This window comes from Alexandromys fortis, unplaced genomic scaffold (genome assembly GCF_014885135.2).
Source record: "Alexandromys fortis isolate MF-2015 unplaced genomic scaffold, M_Fortis_MF-2015_v1.1 scaffold_11, whole genome shotgun sequence".
In the NCBI taxonomy this organism is placed as follows: domain Eukaryota; kingdom Metazoa; phylum Chordata; class Mammalia; order Rodentia; family Cricetidae; genus Alexandromys; species Alexandromys fortis.
The window spans coordinates 19,318,306-19,342,975 of NW_026067912.1; positions in this window are offsets into that span (position 1 = coordinate 19,318,306).

Below are 24,670 nucleotides of genomic sequence, written 5' to 3' on the forward strand. Positions count from 1 at the left end.
ACAAAACTCTGAAAATGTAACACACCACAGAGTAAAGCATTTGTTTTTTTTCTATGTGACACCTAGGATTTCGTCCAAAGGACTCAAACTTCTCTGAGATTTCCTGATGATAATTTTATTTTGTAAAAAATAAAACATCTAACTAGGGTTTTAGAAGAGTAACCTTTCTTATTTTTATTTTTCTTTCACCTCACTTTCTTTTTTACCTGAGTTGAGCTTCTTGACTGTAGGAATAATTTGAGAGATGGTGGTTCAAAATGTTGTATCTTCCCTGGGATATGGAGGATCAGGGGCTCCTAAGACTCAGTGTTCTGGTTGTTGTAATATTGTCTTCTGTTAGAAAAATCAACAAAACAATTGGTTTGTGTGTGTACTCTCAGTTCTCTATCACTGTCTTTGTTAGGGTTTTTATTGCTGTGAAGAAGCACCATGACCACAACAATTCTTAATAAGAAAAACATTTAATTGGGGCTGACTAGAGTTCCGAAGTTCAGTACTCTCACAGCAGGTGGAATGCAGGTAGAAGTGGCGCTTGAAAAGGAGCTGAGAATTTTACATCTTGATGCACAGGCAGCAGAAGTTATCTGAGTCCACATTGGCAATAATTTGAACATAGAAAACCTCAAAGTTCACTCCACAGTGACACAATTCTACCAACAAGGCCACTTCCTCTTCAACAAAGTCACATCTTCTAATAGGGTCACTCCCTAAGTGTGTGTGTGTGTGGGGGGGGCTTTTCCTTTCAAACCACTGCAATCACTTAAACTTATTTTATTCTTTTTCATGAGGAAATTATGAAAAAGGTTCTTTCAGTTTTCTGTGACTTTAAGGTTAGTGACGCATGACTATTGTGATATTTAGTATTACACATAATCTTAGCATAGAGGAGGAATCTCCTTTGGTACTACTTTGTGGTTAGTAGCTGAATTCTACCATTTTTTCCTTTCAACAGTATATGACCCACATAAAAATTAATGAGCAATTAGAAATTGTTCATAATGTGAATGAAATAGCATAGTTAATGTTTAAGAGTACATTGAGAATGTCCAGGGGTACATTCTCCATAACGGATGTATTAGCTTCTTTTCTGTTGTTGTAAAAGACATCATGATGAAGGTGACTTAAAGAAATGTTTAGCTCATGATCCCAGAGGGTTAGAGTTCACAGCCATCATGATCGGAGGGGCCATGGTATTGGTGCAGTATCTGAAAACTTACATCTTGATCTGCCAGCAGGAATCATGGAAAGAGCTTACTGGGGGTAGCTTGGGCTTTTGAAGCCTCAAAACCTACATACCTCCTGTAATATGGCTTCATCTCCTAGTCTTTGAAAATAGTTCCATCAATGGGAGAACAAGAATTTAAATATATGATCTCATAGGAGTCAATTTGTAAAAGTTTTATTTATATGCTATTTTTTTTTCATTTTTTTATATACCAACCAGTTTCCCCTTTTTACTCTCTTCCTTTCCCCTCCCCTTTCCCATCTATTCCCTTCCCCCATCCACTCCTCCTTCATCTCCATTTGGAAGGGACAGGGGTCTCATGAACTTGCACAAAGCATGACACATCAAGTTGAAGTAGGATTGAGTTTCTCCCCTTATGGTGAAGCAGATAATCCACCTTGGAGAACAGGTTACTAAAAGCCGACTAAGTGTCAGGGAGAGGTCCTGTTAGAAGTTTTCTTAAGAAACCAGATACTCAATTGTCACACACATACAGAGGGCTTAGGTCGGTCCCATGCAGATATGGGAGCCATTTTCAAACCACCACAATATCTGTCCAATGCATATGCAAGTGTTGACATCCAATATTTCTCTCTATGAAACATTGTAACTGCAATGATGATTATGTATCTGAGTCTGTGAACATACATATCTGTATGAATGTTGTGTGCATGACTGTGTGCATCTGCATATTTATGAACTACTTTCAAGATATTGAACCCAGTTCCCCACATATTTAACATATGCTGTGCTACTGAGTTATACTTCTTGTACCCCGTTTCTTATAATTTTTACAGTAAAAAAAATAGTTTCTCCTTGAGAAATATATTAACTGCTTAAATTTTCCTCAGAGCTCTCTTTGTTTTATTTTACTTTGAATATACATCACTGTTTAGTTCTTAGGAGTCTCTTCACTATTAGTTACATATTTTCAAGTCAGAGTAGGTGGAGGGCTATAGAGTGAAGCCATATTAGTATGGGACTGGCAGTCATATTGTTTAAATCACAAGGAGATTTTATCTGCAGAAAATCAATATACTTCCTAAAAGAAACAATAGAGCACCATGACTATTCTGGGGCCAATGAATCAGCAGGGCAGTAAGGACTTACATGTTTCATCATCATGACTCCAGTCCTGTGAGTCCTAATTTGGTCATGTTAACCCTCCACATTCTTATGTCTTCATTCTCTCCCCACATCACTGTGGACCCACCAGGATGGATTTATGGTCGATATTTCTCAAGTCAAGTATCCCAGGATAAAGGAAGCAGGCCAGAGAATGTCTCTTGGCTTGCTGGTTTAGTAGTCCTTGCATCATGTAAGCAACTCTGCTGAGAAAGTCTGCTTTGCTGGTAACTATTCAGTCAATCTCTATTATGAACTCATCCTAATTGAATTCATTGTGAAGCAAAAATATATGCTTTCCTCATTTATAACTTCTAGAGAATTCTTTTAAAGTTAACTATATGGATATTAATTCTCCTTGTGTGTTTCATATGTTATATGTATGCATATATATCATATACAAAAGTTTATATTCTAATATATACTATTATATATGAACATAAGTACAAAATAAAACACTTTATATGTGTGTATATCTTTGAATAGGTACAGAAAACAATATGAAAATCAAGATAATCATGAGTATAGATCTAGGCATATACACCATATACATTATATATATTTTATTTGACATTGTCAATAGAAAGCCTATAACCAGATGATTTCAGCATTTTAAGTTTTTTTCTTACTTCTGGTTATGAGATGATCTCATTTGTTATTATCCACGTGGTCACAGTATACTCTTCTTACAGGAATTAAATTTCTTTGGCACCAGATCCTCAAACTTATGGGTTACATATTCAAAAGCAGCATTGTATTCCACTAGAAAGCTTACTGTAAGATTATGGGTTGAATACTTTTAGATCTCAGGAGTCAAATTCAACGTGACATTTTATGTTCTTATTCAATTTTCCCTTTTATGGCTTCATGTTCTGTTCACAATTTTATTTTATTTTATGTACTTACTTTTGAAAGAAGAGCTTTGAATCTTTTGTACATGCTATCCAACTCCTCAAGCTCTTGGAGTCCTTAGATGTCTTTTCTCATTTGTGAAAACCTTTTCATCTTTCTTCTCTCAACAGTTACTATTTTGCAGATTTGTGTAAGTTGTTGGACTATGAAGTTCTCATTGTTCAAGTTCAGAGTCTCTAACCCCGTCTACAATATGCCTAGCATTACAACAATAAATTCTTACAGATTACATTGAAGAATAGAATATTACACTCAGTGTGTATTGTATTTAACTGTACATTGCCAGGTGGAAAGCCTTTAAGTATTGGCCCTTGTAACTGTGCTGTCTTTTACCAGCCAGTTCCGTTTCTGACTACTCAAGGACTGTCCATTCTGTCCAGAGGTTTCAGAGTTACTTTCTGAAGCAGTGACCTCCATAAATGGGTGATTTTTGTATAGCAGATATTCACGAGAGTTCCATGAAAAGAAACTCATTCATGTGTTGACCTGAGCATGCTCAGGCATGACTTTTGCTTGTATAGCATTAACCTGACTGTATTTGCATGGCAACATTTAGCTAACAGAGTAACTGTGAAGTTTAATCCCCGCTGAAGAAAGACTAACTAACATTAAGAAAATGGTTGCAATATCTGGTGGTGGTTGGAAGGTATTGGTGACTATTGCATTTGGCCATCCTCTAATAATTACCATTGTAGTTCTCTCTTGAGAACATTTTCAATATTCCCTCTGCACCGACTGATACTATGAGTTTTATCATTACTTGTAAGCTGTTGGTGTTGCTTTCAGTACTTCCATCATAGCGCTAAACCATATCTCTATTCTTTTAGCCATGAAGAACAGGGAAAGAAGCCCTGCTTAGGGCACAGCTGAGATGCCTTATCCAAGACTGTCTAGGAATCCGGATGGTTAATTGTTACTTCTAAGAGAAACTACTGATGGTCAGAATCAATGAAGTGTATGCTGTAGGAAGTTACAAGGAGGCTGATGGCAAAGCTTACTTTCCTATAGTTGACATTACTTATCTTGTTTTCTGGGAAGTTTATTTTTACAGATACATCTTATTGGGTAACATGTCTGAAATAGCTCTGTGAATCATCAATAATTATTGACAAGTAGTCTCTCTCACTCTCTCTAAATACAGTGCAATAGAAACTTTATCAATGAAGAGAAATAATTGTGATGCTGCAGGCTCAGAATTCAGAGAACAAAAGCAGGCTTATATTCATATTAAGAGGTGAGGAGGTTACTGTGAGTTCAACAGGTCTAAGGTAAAAAGTGAGACCAGTTCCAGAAAAATATTTTACTAAAAATACTGATTGTCAGTATAATCAAACAATTTCAAATAAATGCATAGATTGCCTGCAGTTTATGTGTAAATAGAGAACTCAGAGTTTTATTTCCCTTGGTCAAGTGAAGTGATGATGACAGAATATCAGAAGAGGTAATTACTAAAAATATAAGAAAATATATTCTCTGCTGGGTAGAAATTGATAGTGTTCTTATCACAAATGAGTTGATACAAATGTGTGTGCTTTATTTTTCTACTTCAAATCATAAGATGAAAGATAAGAGCATATCAGAAGATACATTGAAAACCCTAGAAATATTGCTTTAGGTTGAAGTAAAAACATAATTTTTCATTTACCTATCTTGATATCATGTATTTTTACTGTCAACAGTTTCCCAATAAACAAATTTCATTTGTGCATATGTGCAATTATATTCTCATTGAATAGGTCAAGAAATGAGGTGCAAAGAATCATAATCAGTTAGCTTCAGTGAAGTTTATCTCTAATGTTGATAATTCCCTGGCTTAGAAGGAGTAAAATCTTGATTAAACTATCACAAATCACAAATGTGGTATATCAAAATGTGTGTGCGTATGTATTTTTCTGTAAGTCAGAGCCTAAGTAATTTTGTTCAGTGGAGAGAATTCACTGTTTTTCTTTGGGATCTCAAGCATGACTGATCGAGAGCCATGGCTTAGTGCCACTGCCCAGGGCGAAATACAGCATCATGCATGCAGCGTGTGCTGTGAATCCCTGCAAAGATCAAAGTTCTAATGACTCCATCTATGATAGTTCACATCATCCTGAATCTGCAAAAATATCACATCACTTAAAGTCTTAGGCTTGTACTGGCATTTGAAACCCAAAGTTCTTGTCCTTAGGCAGCAGAGTAATAATGCTTCCTTTCGTTTATCAAAGTATTTTACCTGTTTGGAGTTTGGAGACATATAATATGTTTTGTAATGCTAGTTGTGGTTAAAAGTAAAACATTTATAATGTTAACTGTTATAGAATTTAAGTGGTGTGTTTTCATTTTGGTACACATAATTTGAAGCACTGAATCTCCTTGAAAACACAAATTCTACACCCAGTGAAGAACTTTCCATCTTACCAGCCTCCAACCCCTTGCAGTCACTCACGATCCTGTTTTTCTGTTTTATTAAATTTACTACATATTTCACGTAAATGGAATAATGCCAGAAGTGTTCCTCTGTAACCGGTTAATTCCATTTAACATGATCTCCTTAAGGCTTAAATATGATGTGGCATGCTACAGGGTATATTTTGTGGTTAGTGTGTATGTACAAGTTCACACTTGTGTGTGTACAATTTCACACTCATGTGTACACTTGTTTGTGGAAATGCATGAGCACTTACATGTACGTGAATTTTGTGGACAAAAGCTAACATTGGGTGTTCTTTTCATATTCCTTCCAGCTAGTTTTTGACTCAGAGTTTCAAACAACATGGCAAGAGTAGTTGGTCAGTAACACTTAGAGATCCTCCTTTCTCCAGTGCTGGGATTATAGTTCATGTCATCACATACAGCCTTGAACAAAGGTGTTGGGGACTGAACTCAAATATTCATGACTGCATAGCAGAGACTTTACTGACTGAGCTCTCTACCCATCTCTGATTTATTTCTTTTCTGAGAGTTAATATCCTGTTTTTCACAATACTGTTTTTGTCCATCCACAAGTTTATGTGAATCTAACTGTGCCAATGGAATAAGAATGACTATTGCCATAATTATGGATGAGTAAATATATCAAGATTCTATTTTTAGCTATTTATGCCTGTACCCACAAAAGGAATTCTGTATTGTGTGGTGCTTGAATTTTCTATTATTTTTTTAATTGCATTTATTGAAGTGACTGTATGCACTAGCAAGCCATGGTACACGTATATGTGTGGGGTACCGGGGTTAAGAACAGCTTCTGGAAATCAGTTATTTCCTTACAGCACTTTGTTCCAGGGACAGAACTCTGGTTTAGAGGCAAGTGTCTTGGTACACTGAGCCTGATTTTGAATTTTTGTAAGGAAGTACCATACTGTTTATCATAGTGGATACATTGATTTTCATTTCCACCAATAATGCTACTGATATCAATTGCTTTACATCCATACTAAAATAGATCTGCTAATACATTTGGAGTGATCCCTCCTCGTGGCTTTAATTTCTACTTTTTCAAAGTTTAGTGAATTTGAGATCCTTTCCTATACTTGCTGGCCATTTGTCTATGCTCTCTAGAAAAGAGTCTATTTAAGAACTAGACCCAAGTATCAATTAGGCAATTTGAAGTTTGTTTAGTAGAATCTAAAAAAAAAAAAGCTTAAAGCAAAAATATGTTAAATGAAACTGAGTTTCAAAAATTTTATTCACATCTTCAGGACTGGTGATATTTGAGCCTTATCTTTAAAGCTTAAATGTATTTTTATTTATAAATAGTTATAATTTTAAATGAATTATGACAGGTAACTAATGGTTTTGTCTTGGTTTTGTTTTATCTTCTGAATGTTACCACTGAATATTTTTTGTCGGTTTGATTGAGATGCTGATAATAATTTGAAATTTTCTACAGATTTTAATGTCTTTTAGACAAAGGGACAGTGATAACACTTGGAGTTGATCCATTTATCTTGCAGTGGGAAAAGGCATCTCATTGTTTACCATTCATTCGTCTTATAAAAGCCTATAACTGTACATCAATATTCTTCCAACCTTAGTGTTTATTGTCATAGCTTCGTGTATTTGGAACGGCATACCACTGAACATTATTAGTAATTTTCTACAGTGATAGTGCTGTTCAAATATTTGAGATGGCAAGGATATCTGTAAAACTAAAACAGAATGCAACCGGCATGTATTCTTGTAGCAAATGTTGTCTTCATATTTCCTGGAAACCATTTACTGTTGTTCTAAGTGTAGCCAACTTACAAATATTACCCTTGCAACCGTTTTCTGTTGTTGTTGTTGTTCTCACTAAAAATATTTTTTTTTCTTTCACTTCCAGAATATTTTAAAAGTGTGAGCAAAAGAAAAAGATAAGGGAACTAATGACTTCATTTAAATACTAACAATCGGAAAATTATTATCACATGTAATCATCATGCATAGGTTATAATTTGAGTGTATTTCATGTTGAGTGGGGATGTGTGGATAAATTCAGCAGCCTCTGTCTATCAAGGATCATTCAGTTTTCTGCTTTCCACATTTAATAGCACTTTTGTGGGTGATGAACTTAGCTGTTGATAAAATGAAATACAGAGATGAGATGGATTGTTTAGTAAAGTGCTGACTATGAGCATCTGCCTTAGAACCTCAGCATGTACAAAAGAACATGCCAGCACAGCACACAAGTGATGGCAGTTCCCAGGAAGCAGGCTCAGGAAGATTTCTGGGGCTTGCTGGCTCACCAAGCTAGGCAAACAGGAAAGCTCTAGGTCCATTGAGAGACACAGTTTCAAAAATGTTAGGAATCAATAAAGATACCTGAAGTTTACCTCTGTCCTCCACATGCACACAACTGTCTCTATGCCAGGATGCAACATACACTCAGGCATTACATACACATGAAAACTAAAAGAGATTATGCTTACAATTGTGGACTTTTCATAATTTGTAATATGATGATATGGTTTTATCCCCAATTCCCACATATAGGAAGAATAAAATTGATACCTCTAAGGAAGAAGTTATCTTCATGACTTGTGTGCCGTGGCAAGTAGGTCCACATACACAATATATACACACTCAACAAATACAAATGTAATAGAAATAGCTTTCTTCTCTACATTTATCATTTATCTTTAATATTACTGCCATCTGGATTTTTTTCAGACAGTAAATATGTTCATCATGGAACATGCCTCTCCATTTTGGAATTCTGTAGCAAGATATTTTTACATAGCCACTGGACCTAAGAAAATATAGAACAAGTTAAAATAGAAATATTCACTTATCTCATTCTAAATGGAATCAAGAAACAACAAACTCATGCAATGCTACATTTTTACTATTAATTTACATGAAAGATATGGTAACATAGATATTTTCTTGGTAAAATTACAGTATAGCTCATGTTAAATTAAAAAAAAAATTATTCTTGAGTTCTCGGTAGTCCTCATTGTCCACTATGTTCAGCGAGACCGGTTTTATCCCAGGCTTTTTCACAGGGCAGGGAACCCTGATTGCTCCTTGGGCTGACGAGGGAGGGGGACTTGATTGGGGGAGGGGGGAAATCGGAGGCAGCGGTGGGGAAGAGACAGAAATCTTAAATAAATAAATAAACAAATAAATAAATAAATAAATATTTTTTTTTAAAAAGGCAAATGTTACAAATAATATTGACAGTGTGATCCTTAGTAAAGAGAAAAGTCTTATTTTATAGAACATACATGCATACTCTCTACCTCTCTCTTTCACACATATGCACAAATAACTATAGGAACTTAAATGCACCATATTAATAATACTGTTTCCAAATATATATATCATCACTAGACATTGTCTTCTTATGAATGGAAAAAATAATAGATCCAGCTTCTAAAAATAGTAATTCAATATTTTCTTAATCATAACTAATAATTATTTTTCTACCAGACTCTCTACAACTTTCAATGTAGTGACATAGTGTCTGTCTGCTGGGCACTTAGAAAGATGCACTCACAGATGCCCTGGCAGTTGCTTGAGAACCCGTTTGAGAAGACGGATTATTTATTGGCTTTTCACGACTTATAGTATAGTATGAAATTATATGCAACATCCTTGTCTCCCTGAAATGCTGTCTGAGGTGCCCTTGGCAACATCTGATGTTCTCAAATATCCCTGAGGCTGTAAACATCATCGAAAATGAACATTCTCTGGGACGGAATTTTTCAGGAACATTGCAGCCACAGCATTAACCTGGGAACACCTGAGAGCCATTCCTTTGACATGAACAATAATATCTTGTAGTTGAAATGCCATGTGCCTTAGAGAATTTCTATGCTTAATGAATCTATGTTTGTGAAGTCATTCTCCACACTGATAAGGATAATGCTAGTTTTATATCTATGAAATTTGAATGCTATGCCAGGCCGACTTTTACACAGATAAACTCATTTGGCAGTATTTGCCTTTGAAATTTTTAAATTTATTTTGTTTTTACTAAGTTTGTTAAACTTTGTTTCTCACTGTATCGCTCATTCAAACCATTAATTATGGAACCGAAAGCTTTTCTTTAGCTTTAACTACATTTCAGTGTAAAACTTTGAAAAAAAAAAAAAAGGCATAATGGTATTTCCAGTGGGGATGGAAATATTTAATGTAGACAAAATTTCACAATAAAGATAGAAGCCATCTATCTGTATTGTCTTTCATGAATGAAGTATGTGTGGAAAAAGACTTCTCTTTACATGCACACAAGGCACGAAATTTTAATATACTTAAGGACTGCCAGTGGTCATTCAATAAGATTTGAAATCTAATTTCAGAGCTGCTTTGTTCCTGGTAGGTAAATGCCGCCTGATTTCTGTTGCCAAGAGCTCCGTGTTTATTCTTGGAAAGAGTGCCCCTTGATTTCGTGTGTTGCTGGCTCAAAGGTGTGAAGTGTGCAGAGTAATAGGGATCACTTGGTATCATGCCCAAATGAGACAAGACCAGGTGTCTTGTCTCCTGTGTGTTTGCTACCCTAGGCAAGATAAGTATAGTAAAGCTTAAAAACCTCACCCAGGACTAAGATAAAAACCCTTGGAAAATTCCTTTACTTAAAATTAACTACCGGTGACTGTGGCTTAACTAGTAGAAGGTCCCTACTCCTGTCTGCTTTACTTGTATGCTCTTGAATGGACTCCAGGTATCTCCAGAATCTCACTGTGGACTCCAAAATTAAGATTTTTCTTTTTGTTTGAAAAGTAGCACCCACGAATGTTAAGGTATTGTGTAATTATGGATTATATGATTGAACATAATCTTTGGTTCTTAACTTTTGTTGTTGATATTGGATTATGCAGCAATATTTGTGATTTATATTTGATGAATAAAGTTGTGTTGTAACTTCTATGTTCAATAATTTTCCCCATAAATATATAATATATATGTATATATATATATATATATATATTCCAAGAGTTCATTTATTAAATAAGAATACAGCCATAGTGATACTACCTGTAGCTAATTAATTAAAAATTGTATTTAGGATTGATGTTAAAATGGGCATAAATTATGTACGTATATGACATATTGTTGCCAGATATTGTTCATTTATTCCTGTGATGGAGGTGGGTCTTGTAATAATAAAGAAACTGCCTCGGCCCTCATAGGACAGAAAATTAGGTAGGCGGAGTAGACAGAAGAGAATTCTGGGAAAAAGAAGCTGAGTCGAGGAGTCGCCATGGTTCTCTCGCTCCAGACAGATGCAGGTTAAGATCCTCCCTGGTAAGCCAGCTCGTGGGCTACACAGAATAATAGAAATGGGTTAGAACAATATGTAAGAGCTAGCCAATAAGAAACTGGAACTAGCCGGGCCAGGCAGTGTTTGAAAGAATACAGTTTCCGTGTAATTATTTCTGGGCATAAGCTAGCCATGCGGGCGGCCGGGTGCCGGGGACGCAGCCCTGCCGCTCCTATTTCAACAGATGGCGCCCAGACGTGATGGGCTAAATCCACTTAAAAACCTGAGAGGGCTTAAAAAGGAGAGAGAGAGAATTTAAGACAGCTTTTTGCTGTTTCTGGGTTGCGTGCCGCAAAGAAATTGTCCTGACTCGGCAGCAGGAAAAAACTGGCTGTTTTAAAATGCCGGCTTTCTGGGCTGTGCCGCCATTGTGATCTCTGTCTGGCTCCGGCGGGAGACAGAGCTTATGAATGGAGCATTTGGATTAAAGTGCTACGATTTGTTTGATGGCAACTAGACTGCTGTGTGCCTAAAAGGGGGACATTGTGTGCCGCAGCTCAGAGGCACAAGCAGCTCCGCCATGCTAATGGTGCAATGTGCAAGGATCAGAGGCACGAGCGGCTCCGCCATGTTGGACTGGGCGGGGCCAGCATACAGTACCTGTTTTTGACCTAGGAATGTCACAGCTTAGATTCTTAAGCGCTTAGTGATTTAAAGGCGCAAAACAAAGTGCTCCTGGATAGTAAAAAAATTACAGATTCACAATAAAACAGATTCAGACACTGTTGGATGAATGTACGTAGGCTTGGGAAAGAGAAGAAAAAGAATATAAAAAAGTTAATGTCTTAAAAAGAAAAAGGGTAAAGTCTTTAAAGAGACAGAGTACAGAAGTACAGATAGTTATAGATTAAGAGAAATAAAGAAAAATAAGCCACGTAAAAATGGAAAATTCACAGAGAGTCTGGATTATGTACATTGTGTTTTCTTTAAAATTTTTGACTGTGAAGGAGCTAAGTACAGAGAGACATTTCATTATATGGGCTGCCAAGCTAAACCAAAATGGATTTCATGAGGGTATTATGATTTCAGAATTTGGGTCTAAGGATATGATGCTTTGGAGAGGGTCTTCTTTTGTTTTTGCAGAGGATGAGACCCTGTGGATTGCATCTATTCCGATTTGGTATGATAGACCACGCCCTCCTGAAAGGTTGCTGTGAACACCCTCAAAAAATTGCTTCGCTCAATTGCCAACTGAGATGAAACTAGCACACAGGTTATATCATGAACGACCTAATTAACGACGCCCCTATTCAGCAGGAAGCAGTTTGGAGAGAAAAAACTACGCCCATGTTCCCAAATATTGTTTATAAATGTTCTTTTACATTTAAAGGGGGATATGATATAGATATGAATAATTTGCATTGGTATGGATTTTAAGGTCAATTTTGTTATATGTATATGTATTTTTGATCTTGATTAAGGTATTGTGATTGTGTAGTTCATTTAAAAATGTAATGTATAATTAGGAAATATAGGTTGTTAATGGATAATCATCGCTAATAGTTAAGCTTGTAGTCATGTTAATTAGATTTTCTAGATATATAGAGATATATTTCAGTTAGATAGGCATTCTTCATATCTTTCAAAGACTGCAGAATATGGCATTTAAAATATTTTAATAACTTAGGACTTTTCATGACAAGGAGACACGTCTGCTCCTGGCAGCACCAGCTACTTCAAGAGGAAGATGGGCATCGAAGAGGATCCTTATGGAGTTGGATAGTCATTTGGGCAAGAAACTGCTCTTGCCTGGACTGTTGCATAAACTGGACACAGAGAACCCTCAGAGAGAGGACTGCTGAACTTGCCTAAAGGTGAGATGGTCTTTCGGGGTTCCTGATTCATGAAAGAGTCTGCGAGACATTCTGCAGGACACAGCAGAAAATGACTGAACTGTCTTTGAAATTTCCTGCTTCATGGAAATGTATCTGGATACCATGGGCCTGTAGGCCGAAGATGGATGCCCCAACGGTACCAAAGAACTTTGGGTGACTGTCCAGGCAGCGAGATGTCTCTGTCATTTCTAGAGTTTTCTTATTTCTTGTTTACTTAGGTAATATTATATCCTTCTGGAGTCTTTGATGGAGTTGAAGAATGAATAGTTATAGTTTTCCTTAGTTATGGTAAGAGATAAAATAGATATAAATATTGTAACTGTAATTCTTACTTGATAACTGTTTTGTTATATGTAATTTTACTATGCTAAAGTTAAAGCCTTTCTTTTTTGTTTAAACGGAAAAAGGGGAAATGATGTGGGAATGATTTCTTACTAATAAAGAAACTGCCTTGGCCCATTTTATTGGATAGAAAATTAGGTAGGCGGAGTATACAGAAGAGAATTCTGGGAGAAAGAAGGTTAGAGGAGGAGTCGCCATGATGCTCCCACTCCAGACAGATGCAGGTTAAGATCCTCTCTGGTAAGCCAGCTCATGGGCTACACAGAATATTAGAAATGGGTTAGAACAATATGTAAGAGCTAGCCAATAAGAAACTGGACCTAGCCGGGCCAGGCAGTGTTTGAAAGAATACAGTTTCCGTGTAATTATTTCTGGGCATAAGCTAGCCACGCGGGCGGCCGGGTGCCGGGGACGCAGCCCCGCCGCTCCTATTTCAACATTCCTGGCTGCTCTGACCTGAAATAATCAGACAGAAACTATATTATTTGCAATACTGTTTGGCCAATAGCTTAATTAAGCACATTTTTCTTGCTAGCTCTTATATCCTAAAATAACCCATCTCCATTAATCTGTGCATCACCACAAGGCCATGGCCTACCAGCAAAGTTTCACTGAACTCTAGTTCAGTGTCTGTCTCCTGCAGTGGCTACATGGCTTCTCACTGACTCCACTTTTTTCTCCCAGCATTCAGTTTAGTTTTTGTGCCTAGCTCTATTCTGCTAAGCCACTGACTAAAACAACTTTATTCATTAACCAATAAAAGCAACAAAATATTTTTTTATTTAAATGTTTTTTTCTTTCATTTTCTGTTTGAATGACACGGCTAAATAAAAAATGCCAGTTTGGCTCAGTGTGCTAGTTCAATATCAAGTCAAATCCACTGTAACAAGAACGGGCCTGGCTTGTTTGTGTTTTCTGTCCTGCCCAGTACTCCACAGCTGGCAAGCCCCCAAAAAATCATACAGAGATCTCTATAAGTTATAAAGATGATTGGCCCATTAGCTCTAGCCTCTCACTGGCTAACTCTCACATCTTGATTAACCCATTTTCAGATCTATGTTAGCCATGTGGCTCAGTATCTTTTTTCAGTGGGGCAGATCATATCCTGCGGCTTTGGTAGTCTGGGTAGGAGTGGGAGGAATCAACTTCCTCCTTCCCAGAATTCTCCTGTTCTCATTACATCACTTCTACTTCCTGTCTGGTTTTCCCTCCTATATTTCCTGCCTGGCCAATCAGTGTGTTATTTAAAGCATGATTGATGGATTACAGACAATTCTCCCACACCAATCCATACCATGCACAAGCAGAGCAAAGCCTCAAGATTTACTCATGAATGAATGATTAAATTACACAGACAGCAAAGTAATATTCCATAAAAAATCTAATAATCACTCGGCAGTGGATCTTATGCCTTTAATACCAGCACTCGGGAGACAGAGGCAGGTGAATCTCTGTGAGTTCTAGGCCAGCCGGGACTTCAGATAAGATTCCAGGACAGTCAGGACAGTCAGGAGAGTCAGGAGAGCCAGGACAGCCAAGACAGAGACATAGAGAAACCCTCTCTTGAAAACAAAAACTAACAACAACAAAAAAAATAACAAGAAAAAAGAAACTAATAATTATAGAATTATTATTATGTAAACTTAAAGTAAAAAATTCCTAACATTTTATAATAATTAAATGTATATAATATAAACCCTAGAGTGTAGAAAAGGTATAACCCTTATTTTTACTGTACCACCAAAAAATGTGATGAAAACAAAAATCTATATCAAATACAATAGATTAGTTATATATTGCCATCATGATTGTGGTTCACATCATTGCAGAGGTGAATAATACAATAGAATGAATTTCTTAACTCAATGTTGGGTAAATACTTTTTACCAATGCTTTTGAAATTCTAGGAAATTTCCTCTCAAATGTGTATTACTTGTTTTCTTCCCAGTGATCTGATCTTGATAAAAGCACTTAGAATTTAAGGCTGTCTCTGATGTGCATTGAAGTGCCAGACTCTTTCGTCTTCCATTGCTTAGACCCTCATTATCTGTTGCTGAAGTCGATCTCACTGGTGGCGTTTTTGTATTCAGGCTTTCTCTGTCTGCATATCTGGATGCATAACTGCAATACTTTATACACCAATCCCATATTTTTATTCCCTTTTCAAATATTTAACCCATTCTAAATTTTATCATGAATTAGGACTTCATGTAATAGTAACTATCGTTACTTCTCAAAAAAAGAAAAAAACTTGTGAATAGAGTCATCTTTGGTGGGAAAGACTGCAATATCCATGTATCAGACTAGTCTCATGGACAGGCATATTAGAGGGAGATCATGTGATTCCTTTACAGATAAGGTAACATGTGGGAATATTGTAACACACACTTAAAGGAACCTTTGTAACTATTCAGGAAAGAGGAGGATCATGTCTATGATTTGTCTATCATTCTACATTATAGGCTAAAAAAAATTCCCCTTCTCCATTCCAGGCTCGCCAAGTAAACTTCTAGTTTTAATGCAACTGAGCTTTGGGAAGAGATTCTACCAACACATTAACTTATACTTTCTGCTGTCAGTCAGAATCAAACTTCTGAGGCTTTGAGGCTAAGGTCTGGATCCTGTTTGGTGATGAATTCAACAAATAACACAGTAGGAGCCTTTAGGGTGAGCCAGAATCTCCCTTGTGACAGACAGATCTCAGCAGAAGCACCAAGTAACCAATTTTCCATCCACAAATCAAAATCCCTTCCTTCCCAACTTCTTACCCTGCAGTAGGTTCTTGTTGGTCTCCATTTTCTTTTGTGCAAATTTTTCCACCATTGACATTGAGTTGTCATTGTATTCATGCTTTCTTTTCTGATTTTGTTTTCATGTGACTTCTTCTGATGAGCCGTCTGTTAATCACATGTTTCCAATGTGATTTCTCATGGCTCAATTTATATTCTACAGCTGAAGACAACCTGTTTTTACATGCAGTTCTGTGGTACTTTCTGTGAGTAGTGGAATACTCCAGGCTTCTAAGAGATCTAAGAGATCTCTGTCTATGCCACTTTTCCTAGGAAGCCACAAAAAAAAATTACAAGGCAGATTTATGTATTGGTGAGGGACTATGGTCATAACTTTGGATTAAGAGTAGGCACCTAAGATGGACGTAAAAACCCAAGCTAGTGCTTTGCATTAATAGCAGAGATTTCTTGTTTCCCTTAAAGTTTATCTTGAGGGCTACATTTGTGGAACACATACCATTTTCAAATTTTCAAGTAATTTCTTAATAACTATCTGATTTCTGTATTTAAACTCTCATTTATTTTACAACTCTGTTACTCTTTTTTAGCAGCTTTGAGCCCTATTTAAAAGTGAAAGAATATTAGTAAAGATAGACTGTGTCATATGTGACACGATTTTGCTCTTCCAAGCAGCCAACTCCTGAGCTATAATTACTTCGAAAATGTCAGCTGCTAGGGTTTCTGCCATGAGCCACCCCAGCCCTCGGCTGCCCCAAGGCAACTTCAGATGACGAGGAAAACATCCTCACTGCCTTTTACTCTCTAGATCCAAAAATGTAAAAGCTGAAACTGCTATGTTGGAAGGAATACCAGTGAACTGAAAAGATCAAATGACTGATTACCTCACTGTAGGTAACCTTTGAGAAAATCATTTATAGACTTCTTTTTCTGAAAAGTCAAAGGAATTACATTTAAATTACATGCCTGATTTTATAATAAGTGAAATATTTTATAATGCTAGATGAAAACACACAAGTAATCTTAGATATATTATATAAACTTCAAATTATGGTAAGTGAATTAAGAAAATTGTTTCCCTGTTATAAATAAAATTCTGCTTTCTTGCAGAAATTCTATTTCTCCTTTTTGTTTGTAATCTTGTAACATACCATATTGCCTTTGTAGAAGCTACACTGCCTATGAAACATGAAGGATTTGAAATCTACTGAAAAGTTATTTTAAGCTAATAGTTGTTCCTTACTGGTGAGGATTTTTCTTTATATTATGTAAAATAGATATGCACATATCCACGGTAATATTTTTATATTATATAAAACAGCAATAACAACAAATAAAACAAGAATAATAGATCATTTCTTATTGGTGAATTTTCCTCCTCTACTTTGTTATTCTCTTATAATACATTTTTTAAAATGGCATCCTGAAAGACATCTTTGACTAGCTTAATAGAACTTAAGCTGTATACATCAAACATGAGATTCCATCACTTATTTCAATTTATTGATTATTGTTGCAGTCATTATTGTTATGGTAAAATGTGGTCATTTTCATTACATTACTAACTAAAAATATTTGACATATGCAATGTTGTTCCAATAAAAAATCTGTGAGATGAAAAGCTAGCATACTGGAATGAGGCAGCTATATAGGGCAGTTGCAATGCTCCTTCACCAGAGCTTCTCAATGACTGTATTTGGAGACATGGAAAATGCTTAGAGATAGAGCGTGCTGCAGAATCTTCCTTACAAGCAATTGTAACGGCTAAATCACACATAGTAAGATTGCTCTTTCAATCACACAAGTGTAGTTATACTCTGTGTCTTATATTTTGCCAGGTGTTTCGTACAGATTCAAAAGTTACAGTGATTTCCTCAAATACTCTGATCTTGAAAGAATTTAAACGACAATTGAGTAGATTTCTACTATCATTTTCTAAGTAATTTTCAATGCTTTTTATTAATTTTAGAATGACTGTAGATAGAAGGTTAGGTTAAGTGAGTTTTCTGGTGTAGCTATTATCTGGTGAGTGAAAATTTGGTAGGTGGTCCCTGTAGATTTTCCCTTTAACCTCAGATCATTCAAGATTTCTATCTTTTGAAAAAGGAAAATGAAAGAAAATTTAAGTCAAAGGCATCAGAACTTTCTTAAATAGAAATCATTATCGGGGAAAAAGAAACAGCTAGATATTTCAAATGGAGAGGCTGACTGCATTAGTGAGAATTCAAAATTAGAATTATGCAGAGCATAGTTTCTAGGAACAGAAAAACAACCATTGAAACTGGTTTTGTTATGCATTATGTTTGTAAAACCCTGTGTAGGGTTAAAGTTACCACATCACTAGAGTAAATGTAAGTGATGAAGAGTTGATTGGCGGAGGCTTGTCTAATGATGATGGAGTCAATGTGCTCACACTGGCTGCTTATACAGTTTGGATAACTGATCACCAGTAATCCAGCGAGACCTTGGTACCACTGTGTTGCATTGTTCCTTACATAGCCTCCCACAGGAAATTGCTCAAGACCACTGATATTAAGTACTCTCTCGTCTCTTATCAAAGCAAAAATTAACACTACTTTGTAATAGGCACATTTTGTAACCTATCTAAAACTTTCTTGAAACAACTGAATTTTAATAATAATAGGTCAGACTAAGGTCACAAGGTGTTTTTTATTTTCCTTTCATTTCTGAAACGGAATGATAAAAGCATAGGAAGATGGTTCTTACAGTGGTATGAGGAATGACAAAAACTTTTTTTTTTTTCCAGACAGGGTTTCTCTGTGTAACATTTCTGGCTGTCCTAGAACTTGATTTGTAGACCAGGGTGGTGTCAAACTCACTGAGATCTGCCTGCCTCTGCCTCCAAAGTACTGGGATTACAGGCCTGTGCCACCACTGCCTTGAGACAAAAAAAATGTGTACTATTTATATGGAAAACTGATTTAATTTAATATATTAAGTTGTCTATTAACACCTAGAGCTAGAGCTGAAGGTGTAGTTCAGAGGTAGAACCTGTGCTTAGCATTAAACCTCTACTCATTAGTGATACATTAAAATTCCACCCAAAGCACTCAGAGCCAGAAGTGAATACTCTTGGTCTTTGTCACAATCTCAAACAGCATTAGCAAATGATTTATTACGTAAGCAAATATTTACATTTTATATGGAGAAAGGTGATTTGCAGTTACTGATTCCCGATAGGAAAAGTAGATTTGTTCTGGTTTCTCAAGAAATTTCTGTGTCTATTTCAGATAATGGACAGCCAACATCAGAATTGTAGCACCTCTGCTGGGGGTGATATAGAAGGAAGTTGTCTCATCTCCCCAGATTCTTGAACTACAAATAGTACTATAATAAGATAAAAATATAAAAGTATCTTTTGTAAAGTTTAGAAAGAAACATGAGCTACTTTATTATTTTTAAAAAGTTGTTTAATGCTAGTTTAAAAGAAAATTTCTGTGTCCTGTTTTCTAAGACACCGATCAAACAGAAATGTACCTGTTATTCAAAGACTCCTAGTTTCTGTTATTCGGAGGCTCCTAGAGATGCAGGCACCTGTTTCTGAATGTCCTTCTTTTAAGCTCTGTATTATTAACATCTTACGAAAATCAAAGCCTCAAGTTATTGATCTGATTGACTGCTGGGCTGAATTCATTCAACCAAAGTGAAGCTAAAAAATGTTCCAGCACACAGTAACAGCAAGGGACTGTATTTCAGTTCACAATCATAATGGACATGTCATTTATTTAGTTCAATACACCACAATCTTGCTGTTGAAGATTATGAATTTAGATATAAATGCTATAAATAAAGAATAGCTATAGACTCGTACTGTCATCTTGCAGCCAGACTTCCTGTCTGAATACTGATTCTACAGTTTGTGATTTAAAAAAAAATTAGGCAGGTTATCTTCTGCCTGTATTTTCTGACATTGTCAAAAATGACAATATTAATACATCTTCATTAAACCACAAAGATTTATATTTCACACTGTTTTGGTATCAAGTATATAATTCATATACATTATTTCTATCATTGCATTAACTACTATTTTAAAATTTATAGTTGAGTATTTAAATATTTTAAGCACAAAATGATATAATAAAAGAATCCATTTTTGTGTGAAGTATGTAATATCTTATTTTAAAAAAATAAATTAGAAGTATTTATTCAATAAAATAAATTTTACATATAGAATATTTTTTTAATGTACACATCTTCATTTATCTATCTGCTATATGAAATTGAGAAATATTTTTTCCCTGTGTGGTACTAGTTTGCCAATATTCCACCTAATTAATACTGCATTAGACATTTTTGTCTTCCTGGAAATGGCTTATGAATGCAATCTTGTGTTATAGTGTGTGTGCTGAAGAAACAGTATGAAAATGGTACTATTTCTTATCCAATAAAAGGAATATGAAATTACTAAAAGAATTTATAGTTAAACAAAAAGATCCACAAGGATGTGGGAGTTTTACAGCTGGCACACAAGCATAAGAACACATGATTGGTTTCCGAACTATATTACATTGTAGTACTCTATAACCATATAGGACACAGACCTCTCAGAGTGCCTGTAAGGTAGAACAGTGTTTTTTATTTCATTAATCAGTAACTAAAGCAACAAAATGCTTATCACCATTTTTGGAATAATAACTCAAACACAGGTTACATCAATTATCACCATTTTTGGAATAATAACTCAAACACAGGTTACATCAATGGGTCTTCCTTAACCTTCAGTCCTAAAGCTTCTCATGGAGCAAGTTCCCTTGCTATGAGTATCAAGAAATATTGAAATATTTGTGTAGGACTTCAGATATAAGAGTACTTCAAGTCAAATGGGTGGGAAATCAAGCAGATAAAGACTCCAGCAAAGCTCAGGATGTCATGTAGAAACCAGGACTCAATGGTTTCACATACCAATATCTTTGCATTTCTTCATCAGGGATTAAATTAACATAGTATGGCTTCATTTCAGCACATAGCAGATGCAACATAAAATTGTCACTGTTATATGCCCTAATAAATTATCCATGTGTGAATTATGTTATAAAAACATTAACTTATTGAAACACATTTATTTTAACCATTGCTCGAACACACTTCATATTAAATATGACATTAATATGATTATTTTAAATTGGAATTTTTGCATTTATATGAGGTAAAAGAACACAACTGTCAATATGATTTTATATCACAACTTTAAATGATTAAAAAAGATTTATTTTCTTTGAATTCTGAATATTTTAATCACCTCTTCTTCATTAATTTGCATAATAGCAAAAGAAACTTTTTTATTTATTCATTTATTGTGTGAATATATGTGTGGACACACATATGCCGTGAAAGGAGACACTGTGTGAGAATTGGCTATCTCCTTTCAACATACTAATTTCAGGAATCAAATTAAGGTGATCAAGTTTTTCACGATGTGCTGTTACCAGCTGCATCAACTCACTGGCCCAGAATATTATCTTAAAGTCATTTTCTTTCATTTATTTTATAACATGATTCAGTAGCTGAAAAATTTCCCATTAGTATATATCAGTTCTAAATGCATTCTCAATGATTTGACCCTGACATACGTAATATCTATGTTATCTGTTCTTTGCAGACGTATTAGCTCACTTGTGGTTTATCTGTATTTTAACTTGTAGTTTACTGTTGGATATTGTTAAAGTATCATATTGCTTTGATAAATAATAAATCAACAATTTCCTCAAGACCTATCACTTGTTTGAATTCAGATAGAGTAAAAAAAAAAAAAGAACTTAAAAAAAAAAACCCCACAGAGTCATTTTGAATTTTAAAACTCTCTTCTTATTTACTTGTTTGGATAATTTCAGGTGCACAATGTGTTCACTAGGATAAAATGTTGACAATGTCAAGCATGAGAACAGAACAAAATATACCATGAATAAACAAGAAAAGAAACTGGTGTCTGTTAGATATTTCACTCTGAAAACTAAATTTTATTATGCTCAATATATAAAATATTCCATTTGAATTAGATATCTCACATGTCCTTTTCAAAAAGATTTTTTCTTCAGGGATTAAGTTGCATATATATATATATAATATATATGTGTGTATACATATACATATATGTTTTTTATCTATAGTAGAAACCATGTCATATTGAATTCTCTCTGATAGAATCTTTAGAAAAATCAATATTTTATTACTTTATGTGATTCTTATACATGTCATATTTAAAATTATTTAAAAATGGTTTTACTTTGTTTTCAGACATACATCATACCATTTTAATTATTGGTATTTACAATCTGTGCATGGAATGTATACAACCACATAAATGCTCAAATCTTAGATAATTAATGTAAACTTGAAGTAGATTGTTTTCTCAAGTTGAAATAGCAAATATATTTTCTATTATGTCTAAATTAATTTGAGTTGAAAATATTAATGGGTTTTGACATTTACTGCCCTTTTCTATATAGATCTCATAAGCAGCTAAATAAAAAAATCTGTGCGCTGAAAGAGTGAAAGATGATTTCTCCAAAGAAGTACTTCAAAAATAACCCAATCGTTAGGATTCTTATGATGTCATAGTTCAGGGAATGCATGCCTTTTCCCTCTTTTTCTACCATTATCTGAAAGGAATTTCCACTGCTCAGTTCATCATAGCTGCTGTGAGCCAGCTTGCACATGCAAATACTAGCACAGTGGAAGGTGGGGCCAGACTATGACCTAGAGCAGCCAATTGGCAGTGCTAAATGATTCCACTCCTTCTTGGCTAGCAATGATGACCTGCATTTGCAGGACTATAGAGAAGATAGAGAAACACTGGCATGATGAAGCATCTGTTTGTAAAATTTCATATAATCCAATAATATATTCAGATAGATAAGTAGATTCATTAAAATAATGCAAAACTTCAATACAACATATTCTACTTTGTGATTCATAAGCTACCTATGTGTGTGTGTGTGTGTGTGTGTATATATATATCAGAAATTGCATTATATTCAATTGACCAGAAGATCAATACATTCTGCCCTATAAATTAAATAAAGTTCATTAAATTGAACAAAGTTGAAGTCAAGTAATTATATTCTCATGCGTTTATGATCACAATGTACAGTACTAAGTAATTACTTTAGAGTACTCATGCATAAATCACATCATTAATTGGTTTATTCTGGGAATGTCTCCAGGCATAATTCTAAATCTTCCTAGAACTACCCTAGTATAAACCCAGCTTTCCTAAAGCACTGCTAATGTAGGTGTGTGGGAGAATGACTGGGTATCGTGTTTGATCGTAACTACAGGTACAAGAAGAATAACCTCAAACATGACCCATCAGCGAAGAGGAAAATGAATACAAATCTCGAGTTATAGTTCAACAAATGCATTCGGATGCACATATTTTATTAGAATATGCATTTATGCATGTTGTATTCATTACATATACTTAGACATCTATGTCTTTTAATCAGATAGCATTATCCCTATATATGTACCATGCATTCGTTTTGAGCTATATCTTTCCAGCAGGCATTTAGAGTTTCAATTTAAGAAAAATCATAAAACATGTTAAAGAAAATATGAGATTTTCAATGACTGTATTTTTTCTTCTAAATTGCATATATTTGTAAACATTTTGAATGTTCATTACTTACAGTAGATGGAGATTTTAAATGACGAGTTTAAGCTCATTACTATTGTCATTGATGGAAATTTTAACCCACTAAAACTTTGTAACAATAAACATATTTATTTGTTGTTGCTATAACACTAATAACTATTATGAAGAGAAGTAATACAACAGCATTTTAATTTTCATGTTTTCTCTGTTATTATTTAATTATTAAAATAATGAATTTTATTTTTACTCTCCTCCTTTTTCTCCTATTCTTAAACTTTCCTTCCTCTTTTGTTTCCTTTGTCCTCTCTGCTCTTTTTCATTCTGCTACCAAATTGAAAGTGATAGTATCTCAGCAAGGAAACTATGTTCAAGTTTGATAAGAAATTTTGGTAAATATTAGAATCTTTAGCTCTGGCTGGTCTGTTTGTATGCTACACCATGTGTGGCTTATGCTGTAAAACTGTATACTGGATGCAATACGACAGACAAAGCAACACCAATGACATGGATTTTTGTTGCTGTTTTCCTTTATTTTTATCAACTACATTTTCCAGGCGTTAGGATTTTAGTAGACTAAAGAGTCTTAGATTTGTTCCATTTACAGTGAAGTGATGAGGCTCAACAGAATGTCTAATTTATTTTCTCAGTTTCCAAGGTTAGAAATCCAGAGTTACTGTCCTGGGAGAATCTGCAGGTGATGAAATGAATGGCTCCAGGGAGTCTGATGGCATCATTTGACCTTCTCTTGCTCTTGAGTGTCTGAGTTCACTATCTGATGACTTTTCTATTCATAGCCATTACCAAGTGTAATATTATATCATATTATTACAGCAAAAATGCTTCTGTATGAAATATATGAAAAAGATGCTTGCTGAGAGCACTCTATGGTGTATCTAGTGACTGCTAGAGTCATTGCTTTCTCCATATAGTATGACCTGTTTAACCTTGCACTCTGTAATTTTAACCCATAGATTCAGTTGCTCATGAAGTCTAGTATGGCATGCACTTTAACCAACATATAATGCATGTTTTATATTTGAATTGTCATTCTCTGTAAATAGCAAAATTTGCTGTGTAAAATAAGCTTATAATTTTAGGTAAAGAGCAAACAGCATTGTATGTCTTAATTATATAAAAAAT